The following is a 7,365-nucleotide window of genomic DNA, read 5'->3' on the forward strand; positions in this document are numbered from 1 at the left end:
GCGCCTGCCTGGGCCACGCCCTGCCTCGCCCCTGGAACGCGCTCTCCGTGCCCGCAGCCGCCCGGCCGCCCGTGCGTGTCCGCGTCCCACTGTTGGTCCTGTCGCGCGCGCCCTTGCTGTGCACCATAGCCTCATCCCGCTGCTGTTGCTGCACTGCTGCCACTGCAACTCTGCTGCTGTTGCCCTCAGACCAGCATCATAGACCAGTTGCCACCGTGCCTGTATGATAGCTGCATCGACTTCATCCAGTATGTAGAATGGTGATTGCCTGAAATTGTGAATGGCAAACAGCAATGCCAGTGCAGCAACAGTCTTCCCACCAGATAACTGTTTCATATCCCTAAAGCACTGATTTTTTGTGTGTGGGTGATATCCCTAGTATGTGGCATAGCTCTATACTTGATTGATTCCATGTAGAAATGGATCATCTTCATTTTCTAGATTTAAATACGATGTTCCTCTGAGTGGGTGCGTGTGACCTTTTTGTTGTCTGCTTGTAGATTTTGTCTATGCCTTTAGATATTATGATCAAAGGCTTCCATGAACAGCTCATACCTTCTTGGCTTGACAGAGTTATACTTGATAGATGAAGTATGTGTGTATTCAGATGCTTTGTGTAATTGTACCTGTTATATCTGACCACTGTTTATTGTGGTTTTGATTTTGTTACAGTGTTCTCAAGTATAACAACATAGTGGGATCATTTGTCAACATAGTGGGATCATTTTGCAGATTCCAGCAAACAACATAGTGGGATCATTTGTCAAGGCCAGCATCAGAGTGCTAATTTACAGGTATAAATAGATAAAAGATTCAGAGAGTAGCTCTTTTCTTACCAGCATCATGAAGGTTGGGAATATCTTTGTAGAAAACAAAAAGATTAGGAAACTGAATCTAAGGACCAGGGCTAAACCTCTGTACTTTACTGTCTTTAACATGGTATAAAATACCTGAACTGAATTTGTGGGGCCTCTAAAATTCTGGAAAAAATTAAACTCAAGATTCTGGTGTTTAACCCTGTTGTGTTGCTTCTAGAAATAATATAAAAGCTGTGAAAAAGAAATCTGTGGAGTTGGCACTTTACATAAGGTTGTAGATCATTTTACATTGCTGGCTTTAACATGATACCAATTGGCACCTGAACCTTTCTTTTGGAGAGTTCTCTGAACTTCAATGAAGCATAAAGTAGAATGCGAAGCTTGTCTTGAGGCTCATCTTTGAGACAGGTTATCTATGTCGGTTGTCGGAGCCTTGGAGGTTACTGCTGAGAGCTGTCACAGCAGTGCGTGGCGTCAGTGATGGCCAAGCTGCTAGTTCAACTACTGGCCAACTACTGGCCCTTGTTATCAAAATAGTCTTGCCACATGTTCATAGTAATCTCCAACCATATTAGCAGTACTGAATAAAACTTGTCTTGTTTTATGGGAATGGTTGATTACCTTGATTATACTTACTGGATGGTTTATTTATAGTTCTTAAAATATGAAAATGAAAATTATTTGTATCCCTCATTGAAGGTATTTGACTCTATAAATCATACTGATGTTGACTCTATAATCATACTGATACTGATGTTAAAGGTATTTCTAGCAAAACCTGAAATGCTAGATGGATTGATTTTTCTGAGCTGTTTGTGCTCCCTGCATCTTTCAGCTCTCATTTTCAGTGGAGTTGTTGAATTATATGCTCTTATTGGACATGTTTTACGTGTTGATCCATCAATTGCTAGTTTGCTGGGTTTTGTCTCCGACCATCGTGTCGTGATGATTTTGCAGGTACCCCGAGAGGCCCTTGAGTTTGCCGGAATGTCGATTAACTTCCGTTCTGGCAAATTCGGGTACTCCATATGTCCTATTTTCAGCAAAGGTCATGCTGAAATTTTCCGTGAATTTTAGCATGACTTTGCTAAAAATAGGACATATGGGGTACTTGCGAATAATGCATGGGCCGGGGTATCTTAGTACTTAATTAAGTAGGATCAACTGCCTCTTGTGTTATACATATAGAAGTGTGATATGTTTACTGTCTCTTGGTGTTTGTCCTTAATTAAGTAGGGTATATTATTAGAAGATACCCATATATATCAGTCAACCTAGGGTGCCTCGGCATCGATAAACCCTAAATGATGAAAACTTAACTTAGCATTTAGGGTGCCTCGGCGTCGACAAACCCTAAATGATAAAACCTTGGCTTTTAGGGTGCCTCGGTGTCGATGAGAACCTAAATGATGTACGCTTAGGCTTTTAGGGTGCCTCGGCATCGACAAACCCTAAATGATAAAAGCTTAGCTTTTAGGATGCCTTGGTGTCGACAAACCCTAAATGATGAGACCATGATCTTTTTCCTTGACAATAACCAACTTTTTGACCAAACTTTTTCCTATTTAGAGCGAAACATGGCCCACAACGATGAGGCCGGCGGTTCGGGCGGCAAGCAATTCTGGGAGCTGTCCCAGGAGCTGGAGGAAGAACCTCACCGCTATGAGGACGCCGCGGAAGACACCGATCCTGATGATGGCGGCGCACGCACAGATGGCAGCCAACCGAAGAGGCAACGGAAGGACCGGCGCCCGAGCGTGCTCGGCACCGTCAAGGAGGAATTTACTAAGTGAACTCCGACGGGCATCCAACGGCGCCCAAAGAATTAGTCAAGGGGTACTCGGTTCAGCTCGGGTGCATTCTCCGGAGCACCGTCTCGATCAACACCAAGAACCTAAGGCATAAGGACCGAGGGAATTTGCGCAGCCTCCTCTTCACGAAGTTGCACGAACGATACAAGTTCCCCGCTGACTTTGCAAACACACGCCTCTCAGGGAATAAAGTGAACAGTGCCGCCCTCACGAGGATGAGCACGGCCCTGTCTACTTGGAGAAGCACGGTGAAGGCAATGATTGAAAAAGGTGATAGTTATGAGAAGATCAAGGCGAAATATCCTTTGATCAGTGAAGATGACTACAAGGAGTTCAAGATCAAGTGCGAGAGCAGCGCAACCTCCGAATCAAGTCAGTGGGGGAAAGAAATGCGGCAGTTGAACTTAGGGGTCCACCAACTCGGTCCCGACGGTTACAGAGTGGCGGAGCCTATATGGGACAAGGAGGACGCGGAGCGTGCCGAGCAAGGCCTACCGCCCCGCTTCGAGAAATACCATGACAAGCAGACCAGGAACTTTGTCAGGGCCCGGTACAAGGAGGACCCGGTAACAAAGGAGCTTACCACGGATCCGAAGACCAGGGCGCTTGAGCTTGTTCTGGTAAGGAATACACCCCCGCGTAATTAGCTCCATATGGTTGCATTCTAATTAATGATGCCAAATTTCTAAATGGTTCACATTCCTTCCGCAGGAGGCTGAATGCAGTAGCGCGGGGTCGTCTCAGAGCTCCCCTTTCGACACCCCTTTAAATAGGGCGTTGAACGTAATGAAAAACAAGGATAAGCTCAGTAAGCCGTCGTCAGCTGGTCGTGTGGCCGGCAAAGGCTTGTCCACAAAATGGTCGACATACTATACCGCTGGTGGGCGAAAGGAGAAAAAGACCAGCTCGGAAAGCCAGTCGCGCGAGGTTCAAGAACTCAAGGCACAAGTGGCGCGGATTCCGGAGATTGTCCAAGAGCAAGTGCAACAACAACTGGGAACGACACTCACCGCCATGGTGCCTACCTTGATTTAGGGGCTGACGACGTGGATTGTGGACGGCCAACAGGGGCCTCCCCCGGTTCCCAGCTTCACGGCCAGCAACTCGCACAACGTGCAGGCGGCGCCATTGGTGTCTCCGGCGGAGGCGGTATTCGTGTCTCCGGCGCCGGCACGGGCATTGGAGCTTAATGCACCCGGGTGTACGCCAGCCGGCACCTCGCCAGCAAGCGGCCCCTCCGTCAGTTGCACGCCCGCCGTTGGCGGTGCCTCGACATTAGCTGAGCTCGACAGCATCACGGTAACTAAGCCTCTCGGCCGTTGACTTCATCTCCTTGCCTTTGACTGGGCATCCCTGACGCCCTACATGTTTTCGCAGGGCGCCGCCGACGTTCCTTGCACTCTCCTGTACTTCGTGGGCAGCGAGTTGGTCGATGTCGCCAAGGGCAGAATCGTTCAACCGGGCAACCGCGTGTTCCACGGTAATCCGATGCCACCCACCTTGTATAGGGTTGAACTGGTTCAGGTGCTGCCAGGCTGCGACGAGTTGTTACCTCCGATTCGACCCACTGGGGCCGACGAAGATGATGTGATGACCCTCATCGCCTGCGTAAGCTGGCCCCTGCTTTGGCCGAAGAGCCAGATTCGTTTGGGGGCGGGGGACACCACCCCACAGACAAGACCGCCAGTCGTGCCAGCGCCAAGCCATGGCAAGAACGCCGCAACACTACCGGACATGCCGGACATCCCTATGGCACAGGATCCGGACATGCATATGGCACAGGATCCGGACGACGACGACAATGACGACGGTACATTTACCAACGTCGATAAGTACTTTGCCGAACATGGGTACGGTGGCGAGTTCTGCGGGCCTCCTTCTCAAGAACCCAACCCTGAAAAAGACGACCGCAATCTAGCTGGTACGGCGGAGAAACCCAATTGCAACAGGCGTCGTCTGGCATTCAGTTCTCAGGAGACGCCTCCAGCTGCCGCCTTCACCGAGCCTCAGATAGCTGAGGTGCGAAATATTATCAGCCCCAACACGCTCAAGAAGGCGGTCTGTGAGCAGAACTCGATCCCATTACAACAGATCAAGAAGAAGGGATGGAAACGAAATACTAACAAGGGCGCCGGTGCGAGCCAGCCGGCACCGAGTACGATCCATGCTCAGGACGGGCCACCTTCACCTAAGGATATCTCGAGGAGGGTGCATGTGGCGGGTAGGGCGATGCTACCGACAAATATGCTCAATGCTGCAACCGGTGCTATGCGGAGTCTGCATGACAGTGTTCTTTCTTTGGAGAAGCGGCGTCTCAGAGAGAATGATGTGGCATACCCGGTTTTCATGGCCAAGGTGCCAGAGAGCAAGGGCTTTGTGGATAGCACCGTCGGGGGTACGATCGTCCTGCGGTTTGATGACATCTTTGCTATGTTTAACCTTCATCCGCTGCACTACACCTTCGTTCGGCTGTTTTCGCTGAGTATGGAGATGCGGATCATTAGAGACAAGACCCCGGACATTGTGATAGTCGACCTCTTCTACATGCGTGCCAAGATCTTGGGCAACGCTGGGGACCGGCAAGTCGCGAGTTCACACCTCGAAGGCGTCATTCTGGCAAACCCAGATAAGGATAACTTCCTCGTGCCTTACTTTCCCGAGTAAGTCATCCCCTAACCGCCCCGTAACATATGATTTCTTAGATTTCGATCGTTCTTTTTTTTCTAACATTCCGTGTTCTGTGCAGTGACACACATTGCACACTCATGCTCTTAAGCCCGAAATATTCCATGGCCACGTATTTCGGCCCGGACCGTGACTCCAAGATAGACTACACAAATATCAAGAAATTTCTTAATGATGCTCTCCCCGGCTACGCCACATCTGGAGGCACCTTTAAGAGGCCAGTTCGTAGGTACGACAGGCACGTGTTCACCCACAATACGACGTTCCCCTGCGTCAAGCAGCCGCCTGGCGGTCAGAAGGATGCCTACTACGCCCTCCATCACATGCGGGCGATCGTACGGGACCATAATCACCTTCTGCTACCAAATAATCTCGAAGATTGGGCCGCAAGCTTGGCGGCAATCCAGGATGCGGACATCCGACAAGAATTCTTTCGCATCCAGTCGGAGTTTACAGAAATCATCCATCAAGATGTCCTTCGTACCTCGGGGCAGTTCTACCTCAAATATCAACCGTCCAATAGTGAGATAGACACAACGCTACAAATGTAGGCTGATAACGCCCGCGACTTCATGACCATCACGAAAGATGGCGGCTTCATCCACGCTCCGGTCCCATGAGTCGAGTCGAAACTAGTGATGCTATGTGTAGTTCTGAAACATCGATTAGCTCATGTTGTAATTAAACTTTAATGAACTTGTATGTCTCTTTGGTTTGGACAGTCGTTCAACTTAGATGTAATCGATGCTATTTATTAGTAGGACCATGAATCGTGCTATTAATGTCTTGCTTTTCCCTTCCGATCCTTTTGTTGCATACTTATATATTGCTTATGTATTGTCTGTTGTTTGGCTAGTGCATAGAGATGCCGTCGTATGTCGTGTACAAGAGTAAGGTTCCCGGAGTCTACGACGACTGGGAGGAGTGTCGGAGACAGGTTCACCGTTTCAGCGGTAATAGTTACAAAGAGTACACCACTAGGGCGGAGGCGGAATCTAGATACGCGCGCTATCTAGCGGGAGAGAGGAGGGAGCGTTGGAGGAACCAGATGAAGACCAGTTTCATCGCGCTGATGCTCATCGTGATGACCGCAGCTCTCTTCTATGTGATGGTAGTTTAGATGATCGATATCGACTTGTAATGTGAAGACAAACTCGCTACTCGCGGTCTCGAGACTTGTAATGTTCTATCTTTGTTCGGTCTTTTGAATTCGGAGACTAATATGATGAATTGTATTCGGAGACTAATCTTCTATTGTATTCGATGAATCTGCTGTTGCTGTGTGGTGCTGTCTATATTCTGTCCAATAATATATTTTGTAACCTGTGCTAATATCAGAAAAGAAAAAAAATTCCTAATATTCATACTAATGGCGCATCACCCCAACGTGCGCCATTAGTATGCCAAAGGATACTAATGGCGCATCACCCCACAGTGCGCCATTAGTATGGCAAAGCACATGTGTAAATATCGCCCCCTGGGAGGCACACTAATGGCGCATGTTGGTCTATACTAATGGCGCACGGCGTGATGCGCCATTAGTATACCAGATACTAATGGCGCACTAGTGGTGCGCCATTAGTATTTAATACTAGTGGCGTGGTACTAGTGGCGCACCAGTAGTGCGCCATTAGTAGGCAAAACTGGTGCGCCACTAGTAGGCCTTTTCCTAGTAGTGTATATCTCTACTTCAACTTAAAGAATTTAAAAACTGCAACTTTTCTTGCTAAGAGTCTATTCACCCCCCTCTAGACACCTCTTCTCGATCCTTTCACAAAGCGCCAGGACTACCACGGCGAACCCCAACTCCACCACTTAGTACACCTATTCCTGTGGACGAAACACAACCAGCAATTCATAGTTTAGCATCTACCGCTTTTGATGTTCTTAAATCCTATGTGCGTATCTTCCCATCATGGAAATATTATACTGAAGATGAAGGAAAAAGCCAGTTGCAGGTGTTCGTCCATGAGTTATGTGTAAGTAATGTTATTCTTGGCAATTACTTTGCTTTGTCCCATACATTCTACCTCCATGTTGGTTATAATATA

Source organism: Triticum aestivum, chromosome 3D, assembly GCF_018294505.1.
Source record: "Triticum aestivum cultivar Chinese Spring chromosome 3D, IWGSC CS RefSeq v2.1, whole genome shotgun sequence".
Classification (NCBI taxonomy): Eukaryota; Viridiplantae; Streptophyta; class Magnoliopsida; order Poales; family Poaceae; genus Triticum; species Triticum aestivum.